The sequence below is a fragment of the Pleurodeles waltl genome, chromosome 7 (genome assembly GCF_031143425.1).
Source record: "Pleurodeles waltl isolate 20211129_DDA chromosome 7, aPleWal1.hap1.20221129, whole genome shotgun sequence".
Lineage (NCBI taxonomy): Eukaryota > Metazoa > Chordata > Amphibia > Caudata > Salamandridae > Pleurodeles > Pleurodeles waltl.
The window spans coordinates 28,218,714-28,242,463 of record NC_090446.1 but is presented as its reverse complement, the minus strand read 5'-3'; positions in this window follow the sequence as shown (position 1 = coordinate 28,242,463).

The following is a 23,750-nucleotide window of genomic DNA, read 5'->3' as shown; positions in this document are numbered from 1 at the left end:
AGCTGAGAAGTACCTTAGCATGTTTGACCTAACGTCTGGTTATTGGCAGATTGCCCTGACTGAGGTGGTGTAGGAGGCTGGACTGGCTTGTAGTGAGTACCAAGGGGTACTTACACCTTGCACCAGGCCCAGGTATCCCTTATTAGTGTATAGGGTGTCTAGCAGCTTAGGCTGATAGCTAATGGTAGCTTAGCAGAGCAGCTTAGGCTGAACTAGGAGACGTGTGAAGCTACTACAGTACCACAAGTGTCATTTGCACAATACCATAAGAAAACACAATACACAGTTATACTAAAAATAAAGGTACTTTATTTTTATGACAATATGTCACAGTATCTCAGAGTGTACCCTCAGAGTGAGGATAGCAAATATACACAAGTTATATGTACACAGTACTAAAAATATGCAATATAGTCTTAGAAAACAGTGCAAACAATGTATAGTTACAATAGGATGCAATGGAGACACATAGGGATAGGGGCAACACAAACCATATACTCCAAAAGTGGAATGTGAACCACGAATGGACCCCAAACCTATGTGACCTTGTAGAGGGTCGCTGGGACTATTAGAAAATAGTGAGAGTTAGAAAAATAGCCCTCCCCAAGACCCTGAAAAGTGAGTGCAAAGTGCACTGAAGTTCCCCAAGAGACAAAGAAGTCGTAATAGAGGAATAATGCAGGAAAGACACAAACCAACAATGCAACAACTGTGGATTTCCAATCTAGGGTACCTGTGGAACAAGGGGACCAAGTCCAAAAGTCACAAGCAAGTCGGAGATGGGCAGATGCCCAGGAAATGCCAGCTGCGGGTGCAAAGAAGCTTCGACTGGACAGAAGAAGCAAAGGTTTCTGCAGGAACAAAAAGGGCTAGAGACTTCCCCTTTGGTGGATGGATCCCTCTCGCCTTGGAGAGTCGTGCAGAAGTATTTTACCGCCAAATGGACGCCAACAAGCCTTGCTAGCTGCAAATCGTGCGGTTGGCGTTTTTGGATGCTGCTGGGGCCCAGGAGGGACCAGGAAGTTGCAAATTGGACCTGAAGAGAGAGGGGACGTCGAGCAAGACAAGGAGCCCTCACTAAAGCAGGTAGCTCCCGGAGAAGTGCCAGAAACAGGCACTACGAGGATGCGTGAAATGGTGCTCGCCGAAGTTGCACAAAGGAGTCCCACGTCGCCGGAGACCAACTTAGAAAGTCGTGCAATGCAGGTTAGAGTGCCGTGGACCCAGGCTTGGCTGTACACAAAGGATTTCCGCCGGAAGTGCACAGGGGCCGGAGAAGTTGCAAAAGTCGCGGTTACCAACAATGCAGTCTGGAGTGGGGAGGCAAGGACTTACCTCCACCAAACTCGGACTGAAGAGTCACTGGACTGTGGCAGTCTCTTGGACAGAGTTGCTGGATTCAAGGGACCTCGCTCGTTGTGCTGAGAGGAGACCCAAGGGACCGGTAATGCAGCTTTTTGGTGCCTGCGGTTGCAGGGGGAAGATTCCGTCGACCCACGGGAGATTTCTTCGGAGCTTCTGGTGCAGAGAGGAGGCAGACTACCCCCACAGCATTTACAAGCAGGAAAACAGTCGAGAAGGCGGCAGGATCAGCGTTACAGAGTTGCAGTAGTCGTCTTTGCTACTATGTTGCAGGTTTGCAGGCTTCCAGCGCGGTCAGCAGTCGATTCCTTATCAGAAGGTGAAGAGGGAGATGCAGAGGAACTCGGATGAGCTCTTGCATTCGTTATCTAAAGTTTCCCCAGAGACAGAGACCCTAAATAGCCAGAAAAGAGGGTTTGGCTACCTAGGAGAGAGGAGAGGCTACTAACACCTGAAGGAGCCTATCACAAGGAGTCTCTGACGTCACCTGGTGGCACTGGCCACTCAGAGCAGTCCAGTGTGCCAGCAGCACCTCTGTTTCCAAGATGGCAGAGGTCTGGAGCACACTGGAGGAGCTCTGGACACCTCCCAGGGGAGGTGCAGGTCAGGGGAGTGGTCACTCCCCTTTCCTTTGTCCAGTTTCGCGCCAGAGCAGGGGCTAAGGGGTCCCTGAACCGGTGTAGACTGGCTTATGCAGAATTGGGCACATCTGTGCCCAAGAAAGCATTTCCAGAGGCTGGGGGAGGCTACCCCTCCCCTGCCTTCACACCATTTTCCAAAGGGAGAGGGTGTAACACCCTCTCTCAGAGGAAGTCCTTTGTTCTGCCATCCTGGGACAAGCCTGGCTTGACCCCAGGAGGGCAGAAACCTGTCTGAGGGGTTGGCAGCAGCAGCAGCTGCAGTGAAACCCCAGGAAAGGCAGTTTGGCAGTACCAGGGTCTGTGCTACAGACCACTGGGATCATGGAATTGTCCCAATAATGCCAGGATGGCATAGAGGGGGCCATTCCATGATCTTAGACATGTTACATGGCCATATTCGGAGTTACCATTGTGAAGCTACATATAGGTAGTGACCTATATGTAGTGCACGCGTGTAATGGTGTCCCCGCACTCACAAAGTTCAGGGAATTGGCTCTGAACAATGTGGGGGCACCTTGGCTAGTGCCAGGGTGCCCTCACACTTAGTAACTCTGCACCTAACCTTTAACAGGTAAAGGTTAGACATATAGGTGACTTATAAGTTACTTAAGTGCAGTGTAAAATCGCTGTGAAATAACGTGGACGTTATTTCACTCAGGCTGCAGTGGCAGGCCTGTGTAAGAATTGTCAGAGCTCCCTATGGGTGGCAAAAGAAATGCTGCAGCCCATAGGGATCTCCTGGAACCCCAATACCCTGGGTACCTCAGTACCATATACTAGGGAATTATAAGGGTGTTCCAGAAAGCCAATGTAAATTGGTAAAATTGGTCACTAGCCTGTTAGTGACAATTTGAAAGAAATGAGAGAGCATAACCACTGAGGTTCTGATTAGCAGAGCCTCAGTGAGACAGTTAGTCACTACACAGGTAACACAGTCAGGCACACTTATGAGCACTGGGGCCCTGGAGAACAGGGTCCCAGTGACACATACAACTAAAACAACATATATACAGTGAAAAATGGGGGTAACATGCCAGGCAAGATGGTACTTTCCTACACAACCCCCCCCCAAACGAAGGACAAGCCATTACCTGATGAGTCTTCATTGTCTAAGTGGAAATATCTGGAGAGTCCATCTGCATTGGAGTGGCTACTCCCAGGTCTATGTTCCACTGTATAGTCCATTCCCTGTAGGGATATGGACCACCTCAACAATTTAGGATTTTCACCTTTCATTTGTTTTAGCCAAAGTAGAGGTTTGTGGTCTGTCTGAACAATGAAGTGAGTGCCAAACAGGTATGGCCTCAACTTCTTCAGTGCCCAGACCACAGCAAAGGCCTCCCTCTCTATGGCAGACCAACGCTTTTCTCTAGGGGTCAACCTCCTACTAATAAAAGCAACAGGTTGATCCTGGCCCTCAGAATTGAGTTGTGATAGGACTGCCCCTACTCCTAATTCAGATGCATCAGTTTGGACATAGAATTTTTTAGAGTAACAAGGGCTTTTCAGGACAGGTGCAGAGCACATGGCCTGCTTCAGCTCCTCAAAAGCTTTCTGACAGTTTGCTGTCCATAATACCTTTTTAGGCATCTTTTTTGAAGTGAGGTCATTAAGAGGGGCTGCAATGGAGCCATAGTTCTTAATGATCCTCCTGTAATACCCAGTGAGACCTAGGAAGGCTCTCACCTAGGTCTGAGTGGTAGGGGGAACCCAATCAACAATTGTTTGGATTTTCCCCTGTAGTGGTGCAATCTGTTCCCCACCAACAAGGTGTCCCAGATAAACCACCTTACCCTGCCTTATCTGTCACTTTGAAGCCTTGATAGTGAGGCCTGCCTTCTGCAGGGCCTCCAAAACTTTCCACAGGTGGACCAGGTGATCATCCCAGCTGGAGCTAAAGACAGCTATATCGTCCAGATATGCTGCACTGAAAGCTTCCAGGCCTTGCAGGACTGTGTTCACCAACCTCTGAAAAGTGGCAGGTGCATTCTTCAAACCAAAAGGCATTACAGTAAACTGGTAATGTCCTCCAATGGTCGAAAATGCAGTCTTAGGTTTAGCATCTTCTGACAATTTGATCTGCCAATACCCTGCAGTCAAATCAAAAGTGCTTAGATACTTGGCAGATGCCAGTGTATCTATGAGCTCATCTGCCCTGGGTATAGGGTGAGCATCTGTTTTGGTTACAAGGTTGAGACCTCTATAGTCGACACAAAACCGCATTTCCTTCTTTCCATCTTTGGAATGGGGTTTTGGTACAAGTACCACAGGAGAAGCCCATGGACTTTCAGAGTGCTCAACCACTCCCAGCTCTAACATTTTCTGGACTTCTTGCTTTATGCAGTCCCTGACATGGTCAGGCTGCCTATAGATCTTACTTTTGACAGGCAAGCTGTCTCCAGTATCTATAGTGTGCTCACACCAAGAAGTGGTACCTGGCACAGTAGAGAAGAGTTCAGAAAACTGACCCAGGAGATTTATGCAATTGTCTTTCTGCTCAGCAGTAAGACAATCAGCCAAAACTACACCTTCCACAAGAGCATCTTGTTCTGTGGAAGAGAAGAGATCAGGTAGAGGATCACTGTCTTCTTCCTGTCCCTCATCAGTTGCCATGAGCAGGGTGAGATCAGCCCTGTCATAGTAGGGTTTCAGGCGGTTTACATGGAGCACCCTAAGGGGACTCCTTGCAGTGCCTAAGTCAACCAAATAGGTGACTTCACCCTTTTTCTCAACAATTGTGTGGGGACCACTCCATTTATCTTGGAGTGCTCTTGGGGCACAGGCTCCAAGACCCACACTTTCTGTCCTGGTTGGTACTGCACCAAAACAGCCTTCTGGTCATGCCATTGCTTCTGGAGCTCTTGGCTGGCCTGAAGGTTCTTACTGGCCTTTTTCATATACTCAGCCATCCTTGATCTGAGGCCAAGTACATAGTCCACAATATCCTGCTTAGGAGCTTTTAAAGGTTGTTCCCAACCCTCCTTAACAAGTGTGAGTGGACCCCTAACAGGGTGTCCAAAGAGAAGTTCAAAGGGGCTGAAGCCCACTCCTTTCTGGGGTACCTCCCTGTAGGCAAAAAGGAGGCATGGTAGAAGGATATCCCATCTCCTGCGGAGTTTTTCAGGGAGACCCATAATCATGCCTTTGAGAGTTTTGTTAAATCTCTCAACCAGTCCATTTGTTTGTGGATGATAGGGTGTGGTGAATTTGTACGTTACCCCATACTCCTTCCACATGGCCTTTAAGTATGCAGACATGAAATTGCTTCCTCTGTCTGATACTACTTCCTTTGGGAAGCCCACGCTGGAAAATATTCCCAGGAGGGCCTTTGCCACTGCAGGAGCTGTAGTGGTCCTTAAAGGAATAGCTTCAGGGTATCTTGTGGCATGGTCCACTACCACCAAGATGAATCTATTGCCTGAAGCAGTAGGAGGGTCAAGGGGGCCAACTATGTCAACCCCTACCCTTTCAAAGGGAACCCCAACCACAGGCAGTGGAATAAGGGGTGCCTTTGGAGTGCCACCTGTCTTGCCACTGGCTTGACAGGTTTCACAGGACTTACAAAAATCTTTTGTGTCCTCAGACATCCTAGGCCAATGAAACAAGGGAACAAGCCTCTCCCAAGTTTTCATTTGTCCTAGGTGCCCAGCTAGGGGAATGTCATGTGCCAGTGTTAGGAGGAACTTTCTGTACTCCTGAGGAATCACTAATCTCCTGGCAGCTCCAGGTTTAGGATCCCTTTGCTCAGTGTACAAGAGGTTGTCCTCCCAGTAAACTCTGTGTGAGTCACTGACATCCCCATTAGCCTGTTTGACAGCTTGCTGTCTGAGACCCTCTAATGTGGGACAGGTTTGCTGTGCCACACTCAGCTCCTCTCTGGCAGGCCCCCCTTCACCCAAAAGTTCAGCAGTGTCTGCTTGAAGCTCCTCTGGTGTAGGTTCTGCACAGGGAGGGAATTCTTCTTCCTCAGAAGTCGAATCCACTGTAGAGGGAGGGATAGTAGGAAGTGGTGTGCTTCTACTAGCCCTAGCTTTAGGGAGCACTTGGTCCATTGTTCCAGGATCCAAGCTTCCCTGTCCTTTTTGCTTTTTGGCCTGAGCACTTGTCAAAGCAAAAATATGCCCTGGAATGCCCAGCATTGCTGCATGGGCCTCCAACTCCACATCTGACCAAGCTGATGTCTCCAAATCATTCCCTAGTAGACAGTCTACAGGTAAATCTGAGGCTACCACAACTTTCTTTGGACCAGTAACCCCCCCCCCCCCAGTTGAGATTAACAACAGCCATGGGGTGGCTAAGTGTGTTGTTGTGAGCATCGGTTACTTGGTACTGGTGACCAAGTAGGTGTTGTTCAGGGTGGACCAGTTTCTCTATGACCATAGTCACACTGGCACCAGTGTCCCTGTAGGCCTGAACCTCAACACCATTTATTAGGGGTAGCTGCCTGTACTTATCCATATTAAGGGGACAAGCAGCTAAGGTTGCTAAATCAATAGCCCCTCAGAGACTAACACAGCCTCTGTGGCCTCCCTAACAAGGCCAACCCCAACTAAATTACCAAAAGTGAGCCCAGCTACTCCCTTGGATTGGCTATTAGTAGGTTTGCTCCCACCACCACTGCTATTAGTAGGGACACTAGGTGTAGCAGTAGGGGTTGTAGTGGTAGGAGCACTGGTGCCTTTCTTTGGACAACTGGCATCTGTTGTCCAATGGCCTTTTACTTTACATAAATAGCACCATGGTTTATTTTCCTTGTTCTGATTAAAGGAGGATTTGGACCCACCACTCCCACCAGAGTGTTTTTGTGGGCCTGATGAAGACTCATTTTTAGATTTGTCCCCACCCTTGCCTGAAGACTTACCATCCTTCTTTTTGTTGCCATCTTTGTCACCCCCTGTATGAACTTTTCTGTTCACCCTTGTTCTGACCCATTTGTCTGCCTTCTTTCCCAATTCTTGGGGAGAGGTCAGATCAGAGTCCACCAAGTACTGGTGCAACAAATCAGACACACAATTATTAAGAATATGCTCGCTCAGGATCAAGTTATAGAGGCTGTCATAATCAGTAACTTTACTGCCATGTAACCACCCCTCCAAGGCCTTCACAGAATGGTCAATGAAATCAACCCAGTCTTGTGAAGACTCCTTTTTGGTTTCTCTGAACTTTATCCTGTATTGTTCAGTGGTTAAGCCATAACCGTCCAGGAGCGCATTTTTAAGAACTTGGAAATTATTGGCATCACTTTCTTTCACAGTAAGGAGCCTATCCCTACCTTTTCCACTAAATGATAGCCATAGGATAGCAGCCCACTGCCTTTGAGGGACATCCTGTACAACACAGGCCCTCTCAAGTGCAGCAAACCACTTGTTAATGTCATCCCCCTCCTTGTAAGGGGGAACTATCTTGTGCAGATTCCTGGAATCATGCTCTTTTACAGGATGACTATGGGGAATACTGCTGCTGCCACCATGGGTTTCAAAACCCAACTTCTGTCTTTCCTTCTCTAATTCAAAAGACTGTCTATCCAAATCCAGCTGTTGCTTTTTAAGCTTCAGTCTGGTTTGTTCCACCCTCAACTTATTGAGTTCCCTCTCTAACATTCTGTCATCAGGGTTGGTGGGAGGGACATTCCTAGAAACAGAGGTATGATGGGAATGAACAGAAGGAGACCTGTCACTTACAGAAGCCACCCTAACAGTTGGCTGACAGTGTAATGTGAGAGCACATCATCTGGATGAAGTGACTCCACCTCTGGACCAACTATGCTAGACTGTCTAGTAAGGGGCAGGCTAGGAAGTTTCTTTCCTGAATCTTTTCCTGGGGGAGTCCCTGAATCAGATTGGGAACTATTAGGTACTTTTTCAACAGATGAGGCACGTATGGCCTTATCCTGTTCTCTAAGCATGTTAAGTAACAGTTCCAAGGAAGGATTCTTCCCTACACTCAAACCTCTCTCTACACAGAGACTCCTTGCTCTTTTCCAGCTAAGGTTGTCATATGCAAGTTTGGACAGATCAACATTTTGGCCTGTGCCAGACATTTTTAGAGAGAGTTAAAGTGATAGAAAAAGAGAAAAAAGTTTTCAGAACTTTTTGGAAAGACAGAAAAAAAAACTTTTTAAACTTTTAAGAACTTTTTGAAAGTTTAGAAGTACTTTTCAGCACTTTGAAAACAGTGAAAAGAGGAAATGCAAAACTTTTTTAGCTATGTGTACACAAACTGAACTTGTTTTGTATATTTTTCTCTTATGAAAAGTACAATGACAAGAGTGGTAAGTAGTCTCAAGCACTTATCCCACCGCTGCACAACCAATGTAGGAGGCTGGACTGGCTTGTAGTGAGTACCAAGGGGTACTTACACCTTGCACCAGGCCCAGGTATCCCTTATTAGTGTATAGGGTGTCTAGCAGCTTAGGCTGATAGATAATGGTAGCTTAGCAGAGCAGCTTAGGCTGAACTAGGAGACGTGTGAAGCTACTACAGTACCACAAGTGTCACTTGCACAATACCATAAGAAAACACAATACACAGTTATACTAAAAATAAAGGTACTTTATATTTATGACAATATGTCACAGTATCTCAGAGTGTACCCTCAGAGTGAGGATAGCAAATATACACAAGTTATATGTACACAGTACTAAAAATATGCAATATAGTCTTAGAAAACAGTGCAAACAATGTATAGTTACAATAGGATGCAATGGAGACACATAGGGATAGGGGCAACACAAACCATATACTCCAAAAGTGGAATGTGAACCACGAATGGACCCCAAACCTATGTGACCTTGTAGAGGGTCGCTGGGACTATTAGAAAATAGTGAGAGTTAGAAAAATAGCCCTCCCCAAGACCCTGAAAAGTGAGTGCAAAGTGCACTGAAGTTCCCCAAGAGACAAAGAAGTCGTAATAGAGGAATAATGCAGGAAAGACACAAACCAACAATGCAACAACTGTGGATTTCCAATCTAGGGTACCTGTGGAACAAGGGGACCAAGTCCAAAAGTCACAAGCAAGTCGGAGATGGGCAGATGCCCAGGAAATGCCAGCTGCGGGTGCAAAGAAGCTTCGACTGGACAGAAGAAGCAAAGGTTTCTGCAGGAACAAAAAGGGCTAGAGACTTCCCCTTTTGTGGATGGATCCCTCTCGCTTTGGAGAGTCGTGCAGAAGTGTTTTTCCGCCAAAAGGACGCCAACAAGCCTTGCTAGCTGCAAATCGTGCGGTTGGCGTTTTTGGACGCTGCTTGGGCCCAGGAGGGACCAGGAGGTCGCAAATTGGACCTGAAGAGAGAAGGGACGTCGAGCAAGACAAGGAGCCCTCACTGAAGCAGGTAGCACCCAGAGAAGTGCCAGAAACAGGCACTATAAGGATGCGTGAAATGGTGCTCACCAAAGTTGCACAAAGGAGTCCCACGTCGCCGGAGACCAACTTAGAAAGTCGTGCAATGCAGGTTAGAGTGCCGTGGACCCAGGCTTGGCTGTGCACAAAGGATTTCCGCCGGAAGTGCACAGGGGCCGGAGAAGTTGCAAAAGTCGCGGTTACCAACAATGCAGTCTGGAGTGGGGAGGCAAGGACTTACCTCCACCAAACTCGGACTGACGAGTCACTGGACTGTGGCAGTCTCTTGGACAGAGTTGCTGGATTCAAGGGACCTCGCTCGTCGTGCTTAGAGGAGACCCAAGGGACCGGTAATGCAGCTTTTTGGTGCCTGCGGTTGCAGGGGGAAGATTCCGTCGACCCACGGGAGATTTCTTCGGAGCTTCTGGTGCAGAGAGGAGGCAGACTACCCCCACAGCATGCACAAGCAGGAAAACAGTCGAGAAGGTGGCAGGATCAGCGTTACAGAGTTGCAGTAGTCGTCTTTGCTACTATGTTGCAGGTTTGCAGGCTTCCAGCGCGGTCAGCAGTCGATTCCTTATCAGAAGGTGAAGAGGGAGATGCAGAGGAACTCGGATGAGCTCTTGCATTCGTTATCTAAAGTTTCCCCAGAGACAGAGACCCTAAATAGCCAGAAAAGAGGGTTTGGCTACCTAGGAGAGAGGAGAGGCTACTAACACCTGAAGGAGCCTATCACAAGGAGTCTCTGACGTCACCTGGTGGCACTGGCCACTCAGAGGAGTCCAGTGTGCCAGCAGCACCTCTGTTTCCAAGATGGCAGAGGTCTAGAGCACACTGGAGGAGCTCTGGACACCTCCCAGGGGAGGTGCAGGTCAGGGGAGTGGTCACTCCCCTTTCCTTTGTCCAGTTTCGCGCCAGAGCAGGGGCTAAGGGGTCCCTGAACCGGTGTAGACTGGCTTATGCAGAATTGGGCACATCTGTGCCCAAGAAAGCATTTCCAGAGGCTGGGGGAGGCTACCCCTCCCCTGCCTTCACACCATTTTCCAAAGGGAGAGGGTGTAACACCCTCTCTCAGAGGAAGTCCTTTGTTCTGCCCTCCTGGGACAAGCCTGGCTTGACCCCAGGAGGGCAGAAACCTGTCTGAGGGGTTGGCAGCAGCAGCAGCTGCAGTGAAACCCCAGGAAAGGCAGTTTGGCAGTACCAGGGTCTGTGCTACAGACCACTGGGATCATGGAATTGTCCCAATAATGCCAGGATGGCATAGAGGGGGCCATTCCATGATCTTAGACATGTTACATGGCCATATTCGGAATTACCATTGTGAAGCTACATATAGGTAGTGACCTATATGTAGTGCACGCGTGTAATGGTGTCCCCGCACTCACAAAGTTCAGGGAATTGGCTCTGAACAATGTGGGGGCACCTTGGCTAGTGCCAGGGTGCCCTCACACTTAGTAACTCTGCACCTAACCTTTACCAGGTAAAGGTTAGACATATAGGTGACTTATAAGTTACTTAAGTGCAGTGTAAAATGGCTGTGAAATAACGTGGACGTTATTTCACTCAGGCTGCAGTGGCAGGCCTATGTAAGAATTGTCAGAGCTCCCTATGGGTGGCAAAAGAAATAATGCAGCCCATAGGGATCTCCTGGAACCCCAATACCCTGGGTACCTCAGTACCATATACTAGGGAATTATAAGGGTGTTCCAGAAAGGCAATGTAAATTGGTAAAATTGGTCACTAGCCTGTTAGTGACAATTTGAAAGAAATGAGAGAGCATAACCACTGAGGTTCTGATTAGCAGAGCCTCAGTGAGACAGTTAGTCACTACACAGGTAACACAGTCAGGCACACTTATGAGCACTGGGGCCCTGGAGAACAGGGTCCCAGTGACACATACAACTAAAACAACATATATACAGTGAAAAATGGGGGTAACATGCCAGGCAAGATGGTACTTTCCTACAGGTGGCTAAGAAGAGCTCTGCATTTTCCACACCAGATGGGTACTACCAGTTCAGGGTGATGTCCTTTGGGATGAAGAATGCCCCTGCCACCTTTCAGAGGTTGGTCAATCAGTTGTTGGCTGGACTGGATGATTTCAGTGCAACCTACCTGGATGACATTGCTGTGGTCAGCTCTACTTGGGAGGAACACTTGCAGCACCTCTGCAGAGTGTTTGATGCCCTGAAGAAGGCAGGCCTCACTATTAAGGCTAGTAAGTGCCAAATAGGGCAGGTTTCTGTGGTGTACTGAGGACACCAGGTGGGGAATGGGCAGGTGGCACCCATGTGGCAAAAGATTGACAATACCTTGGCTTGGTAGCCTCCCAAGACCCAGACTGAGGTGAGAGCCTTTTTAGGTCTCACAGGATACTACACAAGGTTTGTCAATGGGTATGGTACAATTGTTGCTCCCTTCTAAGAAGCAACCCAGAAATATAATCTGAACTGAAGCTTGCCAGAGAGCTTTTGATGCCCTGAAGGCAGCCATGTGCACAGCACTTGTCCTGAAGGCACCTGACTTCGCTAAGGCATTTGTTGTGCAGACTGATGCTTCAGAGCATGGTGTAGGAGCAGTGTAGTCACAGCTAAATGAAGAGGGCCTAGACCAACCGGTAGACTTTATTAGTAGGAGGTTACTTTCCAGGGAACGTAGCTGGGATGCAATTGAGTGTGAAGCTTTTGCTGTGGCCTGGGTACTGAACATGCTAAGGCCCTACTTGTTTGGGTCTCACTTCCGGGTTCAGACAGACCTCAGGCCCCTCAGATGGTTAATGCAGATTAGAGGTGAGAACCCAAAACAGTTGAGGTAGTCCATCTCCCCACAGGGTATGGACTTAAGGTGGAACACCGCCCTGTCACAGAACACGCCAAGGCAGATGATCTGTCCAGATTCTTCTCCCTTAGTGATGAGAACTCCCATGAGGTTGGGTAGTTTCTCTTCACTTTCAGCTGGGGTGGACAGGTGTTAGACCTGGCATCCTTGGCGTGGACTCCCATGTCATTTTTGCCTCTACTTCCCATGGTTTCACTGTGTACTGGACTCTGTCTTTGCTGTTTTTGGTGCTTTGGGCACTTTACCACTGCAGACCAGTGCTAAAGTGCAAGTGCTCCTGCATAAATTGTATGTGTAATTGGATTATTCCGGATTGGTATATTTCATTTACCGCCAGTGTAGAGACAGACAGTGAACATTGCAACGGGGCTGGCCGGGGGTCCCCTGCACTGCCCATGCAGAGTGCGACACCCTGCACCTGGTCTCTGCCAGCCTTTTCATGGCAGGATTACCACCATGAAATGAAATGCTTACAGCACTGCCCTGGCAGATTAGGACTGCCAGCACTCCCAGACCATTGTGTCGACAAAAACTGGTGGTGCTGGTGTTCCGACTGAAGAGCTACCTTCGCGGTCTTAATGTGGCAGTCGGATGGCCACCACAACCTGGGCTGTCATTAGACCACCAGGGTTGTAATGAGGCCCTTTGTTTTTTCCTTGAAGATTTTCTTCAGCGGGACAAAGTCATCAATCCGATCTAACCTCCCTGTAGCCCTCTTCAGATACGCGTCTCAGGAGACCTCTGTGAATAATTCTAACTTAGAACTTAGATGATTTTTCACGACGTAAATCTTCATCTGGACCAAAGCTGAATCTTGATCCGACGTCCCTTGAGCCCTCCTCGGATGCGCTGTGTGGGAAGTCCATGTCAACTTTTTACATTTAGACTTCGTCACTTTTTCTGAGATTTTTTCTTCTGACAGCTGTCGACCCTCCACAGCAAGCTGATTTCGATGCAAAGTCGTCGGATTGCCTTTCCAGGAGGCCCCGGTGAAATCCTGGAAGTCTGGGGCTCAGGAGCTTTTCAGAGATCTGTGGGGTGGGGTCAAACTATCTTGAGTCTGCACACTGCGCCACTGGAGTGGATTTTACCACTAATCAAGTGGATGGACCTTGGAGGACGCAGAGGCAGAGAAGAGACGTTGTGTCTACACATCATTCTCGATTGCTGGGAGGCGGAGTTTCGGAGCTCGTCGGAGCCGCCTGAGCTGCTACCACGATGGACAGCCCCCCTGGTGGTGGGGCCGCATGAAAGAATTTGGAGCCTTGGCCTGCACCAATATTAATACCAATATCAATCAATCAATCTCTTCAGGACTTCGCTGGACTGCCTGGACTGCCTGACTGCCTGGTTGGAGCTACATAGGCGACGGTGGTTTAAGGCAAGTGCTTAACATATTGCAAGCAAGGCCAGTGAAGGTGTCGGGGAGTGCACAAACTGTAGCTTAGGCTGTAGGCAACTGGTTTCTGACAGAGGCGGCTGGCGCTAGGCCAGGGCGGTTTGCATGGACCGTGTTGCCTTTGCTCTTCCTGCCTCTTCCTGCTCTTTTCGCTCAATTCAACTTAACGGGTCCCCTTTACTCCTTTCTTCATTTCAAGCCTGTAAGCCTGCAAGCCTTCAAGTGGAGCACAGATATCCAACAACAAGTGCCGCTAAGCGCCCCTTTAAGGATCTACTTACGGTGAGTGACATTATTCCCTCCCCTGAGCTACCCTAGACTTGAAGGAAGGACCCTTGGAGCTTGTTTTCTATGAGGTCTGGTAAAGTAAGGAAGGAACACCCCAATCCTCAAAAGCGCAAGAAATGCCGCTGCAGCGTCAATGTGGGTAATGCCACCTCGCATTCACCATTAGCCCCCCGAAAAGTGGACTCATCCCCTTTCCCCCACTGTAATTACAGCGCCCTCCCCTTCACTCAGTTCAGCAACTTTGAAGTCTCAACTTTCCGTTGTTCATACGCCGTATCCATGCTCCTCAAAACTCTGAGAGTCTTCTCTTTTTACTTATTTTAAGAAAAAACCTAAGCTGGAACTTTTGGCAAACGGTAGGGAGATCGAGCCGGCGCCTGGCTGGGGTGCCCCATGGAGCCTGCAGTCACTGATGTTTTACCCATTGATAGTTCACCGCCCAGTTTCACCCGCTTTTATCCAGCTAGCATCTCAGGATGAAGTGAGCCACTCTCCACCCCACGAGGACTAGCCGGCCGCACTTTTGTCAAAACACAAACTTTCACCAATTATTATTTCTAGTGACCATTCCTTCAATGTAGGAGAGTGGGGGTCTTCCTTAGCCGTCTCTTCAGCAGTTTTTCATCAGCAGGACGGGCAGGGCAGGCTTCCTGGAAGCTGCCACGATTCCCCACAGGATCATAGCATTCCACTGCCATCTGCTCCCCCGGCAGCTCAATGGACCTGGAGTTCAACCGGCTGCATTCATCCAATGTTACCAATGAGGTCTTCAAGCTGGGCTTCCCCCAGCCCTGAAACCGAGTTCACTAAAGGCGAGCTCAATGACCAATCGCTTCTCGACTTTTCCTGCTTTCAATCTGATTCCATGGGAGGTGCTGACAGGGAATAGAACCCTGTGCCCTCCCCTATGATCCCGGTAACTGTCTCTGCCTGGCCTCAGCTTTTACAAACCCTCCAATCTACTGTGCTGGCTCTGAACTATCACTCTGACAAACTGGATGTTCAAGTTGATCTGCTGAATACACTGGCCTCTTATGAAGCTGGTATTGATAAAAAAATTGAAAACCTCAAACAGCTCATTTCTAGAGCACAGGCAAGCTCCAACTTTGTGCAAGAAACATGCTGCTGCTCTCCAATTATTGAAAGCCTTTCATCCCTGCCCACTTTTTAAAGTTTGGTTGTGTGTGAAATCAAGAGGCTATCGTCAGCTTTTGTGCCCCCGGTGCTCTTGCCGAATCCAAACTCCCTCTCTAATTTGGCTCAGGAGTCCACTCAACCAAAAACAGTGGACGATTATTTATTTCCAGTCAAGAGTGCAACCTCTATCAATCTCCCTCGGCCAGTGGCCACTAGAGTCTTGGAGCATGTCATTTTGGCCAGTAGTGCTCCCAAGATCTCTCCTCTACCTGAACTTGAGCCCACAGTGCCTGCCTCCTCCCACTCTCCCTGCATTCCTGTACAACCTGTTTTAGCTCATCCAACGCCTTCAGGAGCTGATCCTGTGGCTCAACATCCATTGAGCCAGAGGGAAAAAAAGACTTCACAAACAACGGAACAATAGGCGGAGCCAACCCCCTCAAGGATTTCCAATTATTGCTCAACCATCGGTTCGTCCTGAAGTGCAGCAGCTCTTGCAGTTGCAGGTGGCCCCTAGGGCGACTTTACCCCCCAATACCTTGTTAACCTCACTCCCTGGCCCTGCCCTCCTGATTGAGCCTGCTGAGGATCCTCCGGCTGGTACTATTGTGCAGAAAACTGAATGTGTCTTCAAAGAGCCTTTGATTTCGGCTGAGAAAGGCAACTTAGGCAGTGTGTCAGACTCGGTAGCTCCACATTGGGGTAGTGGAGTGCTTGTTCGCCCTGCCGCAACTCTGTTTGAATATAACACTGTTTATGGGAATACCATTGATGATGTTCTGGATTTTAGTTCTTCCAATTTCCTCAAGCTGCCATCTGATTACAAAAGCAGCCTTCCTCTAATTTTGCCATCAAGCTTCCGGTCTGTCTCTGCCGATACTCCGGCCTTGGGGGGGCCCTGTGGGCCCATTCAATGTAGAGGAACAGTTACAGCCTCCATTCCCCTTGTGTCCCTCAATGACTCCACCGGATTGCTCAATTTTTAAACTTGTATTCATCCCAAAACATTGCTCCAGGGACCTTCAAGACATACTGAATAGGGGGAACATTCTAAGACTTTTTAACGCCACCCGAGCTTAACAACATTGGTGCTAAAGACATTGGGCCTGATTCTAACTTTGGAGGACGGTGTTAAACCGTCCCAAAAGTGGCGGATATACCACCTACCGTATTACGAGTCCATTATATCCTATGGAACTCGTAATACGGTAGGTGGTATATCCGCCACTTTTGGGACGGTTTAACACCGTCCTCCAAAGTTAGAATCAGGCCCATTGTGTTTATTGAATTTCTGGACTCTAGGGGGTCCTACCCAAGGGACTCCACCCTGGTTTCGCTATTTTCTGCCCCAATAGCTCAGTCTATTTTTTCTAAGAGAGATCTTTTCCTCTCTTGGGGCATCACAATTATTCCTTATAAGGAGTCTGGTTATCCTGGGTTACTATTAGAATCACTATGTTTAACGGCTCCCACAGTATTGAAGCCCTTTTCAATTTTGAAAAGTGACCTAGGTGGCACTTCTACTTTCAGTGGCGCTCCTCGTACTGGTTTTGGTTCCCAGGGGTCTTCCAATTGGGATTGGCTGTCCTCTACCCTTTCGCATGGGTGCCCCCATTGACCCCCACGGGCGGTTCTGTACAAACACTTGGATGTCTGTCCTTATGCTCATGGAACATCAATGGGGTTGTGCACAAGTTTGCCTCGGCTGACCTTTCAACATTTTTTTAATAGTTACGATGTAATCACCCTTCAGGAAACCTGGGCTGAGCATAGCTGTCCGCTGTCAGGGTATTTAGAAATATGGAAACCTGCCCATAGAACGAGCAAGAATGGCCAAGCCAAGGGAGGATTGGCCATCTATGTAACTGTCAAATTAAATGGGAGCATCTTGCCATTGGTTTGGGATGATAACTGGATCCACGGGATTGTCATCAGGAATGGGACCGCACAGCAATCCCTTATAGTAATTAACTTCTACATTGCTCTCGGAAAAAAGGAAAAAAGAGACAGGCTGTCTCGACTGATGCATATTGTGGATGATTTAGAGGAGGAATACCCATGTGCTAATTACCTTATAACTGGTGATTTTAATACAAACCTGTTTCAGGATACAATGGAGGCTCTTGAGGGTCCCGATCTCTATAATCGCCACTTAGTTCCCAAAGAATTGAGGCATCAGGGTTGACTGCATTGCCCGTTGGGAGAGTACTTAGTAATGCACCCTAACAGCATGGGCTTTGAAGTTTTGAATGGCCACTTACGTGACGATACCCCCCCCAGTGGACAAGATCAGATGGTCGATCCCACTCCTATTTAAACTATACCATCTGTAATATTGAACTGTTTCCTTTCATCGAAAGGTTTCTGATTTCTTCTCGGCGCGAGAGTGATCATTGTCCACAAATTGTGTCTGCTCTGAGTCACTAAAATGTATAAAATGGAATACTTCTATTGGCGGCATAGTATTGACTGAATGTATTAACTTTTTTCATTCTGACGGATAGGGTTGTGTGTCCCCAATTAAGTTATGGGTTAAACTTTCTTGCCTTTTATGGTCAAGGTTTCATCAACCTGTCTTCAATTCCCTTGCAGAGAGTGAAGAAGTCCTTTCAACTACGTCTACCCCAAATCATCTCGAGGGCTAAGTAATTTGGAGCCCCTGGTCCCAAAGGCCTCCCACAGGCACTGTTCGAACGGGATCCTCTTTTTTGGGCCAATCATTTTGCCCATCTGTTTGAGCACTGCCTCTTGACATCAACAATTCCTAAGTCCTGGAGTGGTGCCATCCTTCATCCTCTATATAAAAGTGGTTCAGGATCAGACCCCGCCAATTTTAGGATGCTAGCCCTGCTGGAATACGAGGCTAAGTTCTATGCTAGCCTTTTGTTGCAAGATCTCCATGCCTAGGCTGAATTAAAGGCTTTCATTCCCATTGTTCAAACAGGGTTTTCTGTTGGCTCAGGCACTTCGACTAATTTACTAGCACTTTCTATTATGATCGACAGGGCGATTCTGTCAGGTTTGACGTTGAATTGTTGTTTTGTGGATTTTAAGGCGGCATTCGTTCGGATCCCCCTGAGTGCCCTGTAGGCTAAACTACAAACCTGGGGCATCCCTCCGGTACTCCTGGATGCTATTATAGAACTTCATACAAATACCTGGGTCCGTATTAAGCTTGGTGATGGGTGCACCCTTTCTAGAAAAATTCTCACCACCTGTGGTGTGAAACAGGGCTCTGTGCTTGCTCCCCTTCTTTTTAATCTGTACATCGCAGATATGTCAATGTCTCTTGATGCTGTTAATTCTCATCCCCCCCACGATTGGCAGGTTTAGGCTCAGTCATCTGCTTTATGCGATGATCTTGCATTATTTAGTTACACCAAGATTGGCCTTCAATGGCTGCTTAACCTACTTGCATCTTATACTTCCTCGAATCAATTGGAAGTTGATTTGCTTAAAACAAAAGTGGTCTCCTTTGGAAGGAATAAACATTCAAGCTCTAGTTGGTATTATAAAATCTGAAAACTTGTTTCTGACCAGTCCTACAAATATTTAGGGGTACACTTCGATTCCAGGGGCAGTTTTGTTAAACATAAGAAGGAAATTTAACTCAAAGCTGTGGCACTGCAGGTGGCCTTCTCCAAATTATCTAAAGTTTTTAAAGGGGCCGAGCCTTCTTCCCCTAATGGAAGTTATGAGAGCAAAGATTATCCCCTTACTGGCCTAAGGTCAAGAAATTTTGTTGGGCAAAGGTTCTTGCCTTAAATAGGCTGATCAATAAAATCTACAAGAGAGTCTTTCATGTCCCGCGCCTTTCTTCACCCGCGCAGCTATGGTTGGAATTTGAGCTCACAGATTTGGTGGCAGTTGATGCTGGTGCTTCTTTGATGCTTTGTTCTAAGCTGCATCAGGCCACTGATGGTCACCTGGAGGCAGTCTTGTGGAAAGAAAGTCGAAATCAAAGGGTACTTATTCTCCTTTTTTTATTGAATGCAAACGGCAACTAGGTGATGGTGATCTTTGGGCATGTGATCGCCCCTATTCTCTATTTAAACTAGAAGTAAAATGTCTATTCAACTGTATTCGTATCTCTCAGATTGTTTCCACCTCATTCAACGGAAGCATGCCTGGGCAGTAATTGAATCTTTTAAGCCAGGTACGTCTTCTAACTTTCTTTCCTGCTCCTATGGGTTTTGGTTGAAAAAGGCCCTTATGGTCTAAAGGATGGGCGGCTGTTTTTTAAAAAAACATCTACCCCATTGGCAGCTATCTCCTGGGGAAGGTGTGACATGTAGAGGGTGTAGTAATGTGGACAAACTATTGATCATGTGGTTTGTCTGTACCCAGCTTTACTAAAGGAGTGTAGATTTCTGCTTCGGAGCAAATGGAACGATCTTGGAATTCGCTCCTATCGACAGGCTATTATCCAGTCTTTGGACCCAGCCAACTCAATGCTCAATGTGTTATTGATTAAATTAATTAAAATTGCACAATTAAAATGTAATGGCACTGTGAGCAACGGATAAGCATAATCAGAATTGTTTCCACGCGCTTGCCATCCTGCCCGTTATTGGTCAGGTTGTGGGGTTCCAACGGTATATGATGGTATTTAGTGTAATCACTATTTAATGCACCATGCACTTTAGGGCTTGTGCCTCATGTATTTTGTCTTTTATGTATTACGTGGCTTTCTGGGCTCGGTGGTTTGTTTTATCCTTATATCTCAGGATTGTTTTACATTTCCAGGCAGGAATGTCTTCTTTTAATATGTCATGCATGTTTAAATCAAGGCGTGTTTTTAGCATGAATTCAGTTTTGATTGTATTGTATTTTCGATTGCTTTTTTGCTTTTTTGTTTATTTCTATTGGATTTTATTATCTGTACAATAAATTATTCATTCATTCAGGAGCTTTTCAGTGGGGCAAACCTGCAAGTCAGGCCGCATCGCGGTTGAGGTAAGCCACCTTGACTCACCAAAGTGGATCAGTGATACTGCTCATTATAATTAGCCTAATTTGCTTTTCCATTTTACACAGAACACTGGCCCTGGGACAGGTAAGCAGTACCCAGGGCACAGCCAAGAGTCAGTATCTACCAGTATCTGTCCAAAAAGTTTGTGGTTGACCAGGGCAAAAAGGAGGTCTTTTCTGCAAGATAATTATAACCCCTATCATATTTACATTTGAATGCTCAAAGAAGCCTACCTTTTCCCTTATCCTTCTGAACATTTGTGGCCTCAACACCTCGGTGTGACCTTCTTGCAATACATAGGGGTTCATTACAAGTGTGGCAGTCCATGGAGCGCCACACTAGGGATGGTGGTCTGGTCCACTGCCAATGCAGCGGTCTGACTACACATTAAAACCCTGGCGGTTGGACGGCCAGGGAACCGCCAGCGCCATCAAATTCTTGGATCCTGGTGGTCTGGAGGTGGCAGAGATCCTTATCAGCAAGGACAGTGCTGCAAGCAGCGCTGCCTTAGGGATTACAACCTTGTTCTATACCAGCCTTTTCATGGCAGTAACACCGCCATGAAAAAGCTGGAGACGAACAGGTGGAGGGGGCCACAGGGGGAAGTGCAGGGGGCCCCCCGCAAGGCACCATCGTAATATTCACTCTCTGCTTTGAACAGACAATGAACATTGCAAGGGTGCTGGTGCACCCTGCTGGCTACAGCATTGCCACCGGCTTGATTACGAGCCGGTGACAATGCTGTAGCCTGTTTCCTGCTAGGCTGCCACACAGAAACCAATGTTTCCACCCGCCTGTAATGGGGAGGGTGGGAAGGTGGCTGTGTGGCAGCAACCTCCCCGTCGTAAGTTCGGGGGATTTTAAAAACCATTCACCAAACTCATAATGACCTCCATGGTGCCTGCATACCCGACAACAGTTAACATCTCACCAAAATATAACAGATTTACTATTTGGAATTTCATTTTGATGCAGGATGAGCAGTTCCATTCTATTTAGAATGTATGTAAAAACACCTACATACCATTTTGAATCAAAAGCACTTTTAAGAGTAAAGTTTTTCTTTCCTTTTAGATCACCAGAAAACCAAAAAGGAGCAGCCCTTGAGAAATGAATGTAGAAATTTGACATCCTGGCCAGAATTTATTCTTTTGAGTTTCTCTGATCTTCCTCACCTATGGCTTCCCCTCGTCTTGGGGTTTCTTCTGATTTACTTGGTAACAATTTCAGGAAACCTTCTTGTCATCTGGTTACATACTCTGACTCAAATCTTCAAACTCCCATGTATTTCTTCCTTTCAAACATGTCTTTTGTACACATTTATTGCACTTCTATTGTATTTCCAAAAGCTGTGATCAGTTTCCTTCTAAATAAGACTCATATCACTCTTTGGGTATGCCTGATGCAGTTTTACTTCTCCTCAGCCATGATAGCAATAGAGTTCTTTCTCCTGACTATCACGTCTTTTGACCCCTATGCAGCCATCTGCAGTCCTTTACAGTACACAATGATCATGAGTCACTCAACATGTCTCCAGTTGGTCATTGGGGCTTGGGTCTTGGACTAGCAGAGCCAATATGTCATACTGTATTTTTATTGACTTTATCTTTCTGTAAGGCTCCTACAATCAACCACTTCTACTGTGAACTTACAGCCCTGCTGCAACTTTCATGCACCAACACCCACACCATTGAAACAATGACTTTCATTATGAGTGGTATTGTGGTAATATGCTAATGTGTTTCAATCATAATTTCCTACATCAAAATCATCTCGGAAATCACAAAAATCAAGACAGCCACAGGAAGACACAAGGCCTTCTCCACCTCTGCTTCTCACCTTACAGTTGCGATCTTTTACTGCTGAGTCCTCATTTTTGTTTACGTTCTGCCGAATTCAATGTATTCAGTGAGTCAGAGCAAAATACTTTCTGTAGTCTACATTGGAGAGATCCCGATGTGTAACCCAATTATCTCACAGGTAGACAATGTTATGTTTAACTACTTGTATTTAGAAAAGTACAATGTGAAATAAGTCAATTTCCTTACCCATCTAATTGTTAATTTCAGTGGCACACATAAAAAAGAAGATCTAGCTTTCCAAATGGTGCATTGTTTTCCAATTTGGTGTGGGTATTCTGGGAGTGAGTTACACATAGTAGAATGAAGTAGATGGTTTTTACCACACATACACATGCGTGCACACCCCGCCCCCTCCCTTTCTCTCTCTGTATATTAAATTTTAGAAATGCACGCTAAATATTGCAAATTTACCTTCCTACAACCTTCTACATTATTTATTGTTATAGGAGTATAGCAGGCATGCTTTTAAAATATAACCTATTTTCATTCACTTCAGTGAGATACAATCACTGTAGTTAATTACTAGAGACATATCTATCTACGGCCCTGTTGTAGATAAACTAACCTATTATGTTTTATCTAATATAAGAATAACATTCCCCATAACCCAAGAAATATCTAAAATCACATTATACAACTGTAGACAATCTTATAAAAGTTAAACATTAATTTGTCTTTGACACTAACTGTATAAAGGAAGTTTTTCATAGAGCCAATGAAATGCATTAATCTAAAATTCTACAAAGTGACTTAAAAAATCAAAAGGTAAAATGAAAAAAAAAACATATAGGCTAGACAGGAAACCTAGAACTGCCATGTTCATTTCAAAGTGCACCAATTAATTGTCCCAACGATTAAATATTCTGGGGATCAACCTAGTACCAAATAACACTCTTAAAACATATGTTAACACATGACCAAACATTCCTAATTTGATCCAGATTAGATTAAATTAAATGGGCTCATAGATTGTCTTTAATGTCTCCTCATTTTGTAAAAACCTGAAGATTTATTTAGTGTAAATTGATTATTCTGATTCTAGTAAGTGGGAGCATTGGAATCATAGCCAGTTTGTATGGCTGTGCACTCTGTCAGATCATGGTTTAAAAAAAAATACATGGAAACATGAATGTGACAGTGCTGAACAATACAGTTGGAATTCTGAAAATGATGTCATTTTTTTAGTCTACTAAAATGCTAACTTTCAGCCCTAATACCAACATCGTTCAATGCCCAATTTCCTTTACAGGATGTCTAATATGTCATTAAGCAAATTTATGTTTAGCAAAACAATATACGACCCTGATTAAGTTAGTCTTGCAAGGATTATTACAGTGCAAAACTCCAAGTTTTAATAGCTAGTGGACATGTAAAGAAACTCTTTCCTAATATGATAAATTGTGTGATTCTATATTACAAAATTAATGTCTGAGGGCCTGTTTACTATCTTGGTGGATGGGATATTCCATCACAACTTGACAGATAGCCCACCCGCCGTTTTACAAGTTACATAAGATATGATGGAAGTTGTAATACAGCAGATGGGATATCCGTTGCATTTGTGACCATGTATCCCATCCGCCAAGGGTGTAATCAGGCCCTAAGGGGCATATTTAAGAGCCCCTAGCGCCATTCCAACACCACATTAGCGTCACTTTTTGACACTAATGTGGCGTTCAAAGGCCAAAAAGGCTGCGCCATATTTACCAAGGGGCGCAATGCATGTATTGCACCACTTAATAACCCTCTGCTCTACATTATGCCTGCGCCAGGAATAATGTATGCAAAGGGGGCGTTCTCCTGTTGGGGGGGCTGAAATAATGGAGCAAGGAAATCAGACAGATTTCCTTGCATCATTTATTTCGCCACTTTTAACACCTGCTCAGATCAGGTGTTAAAAAGGGGCATGACAT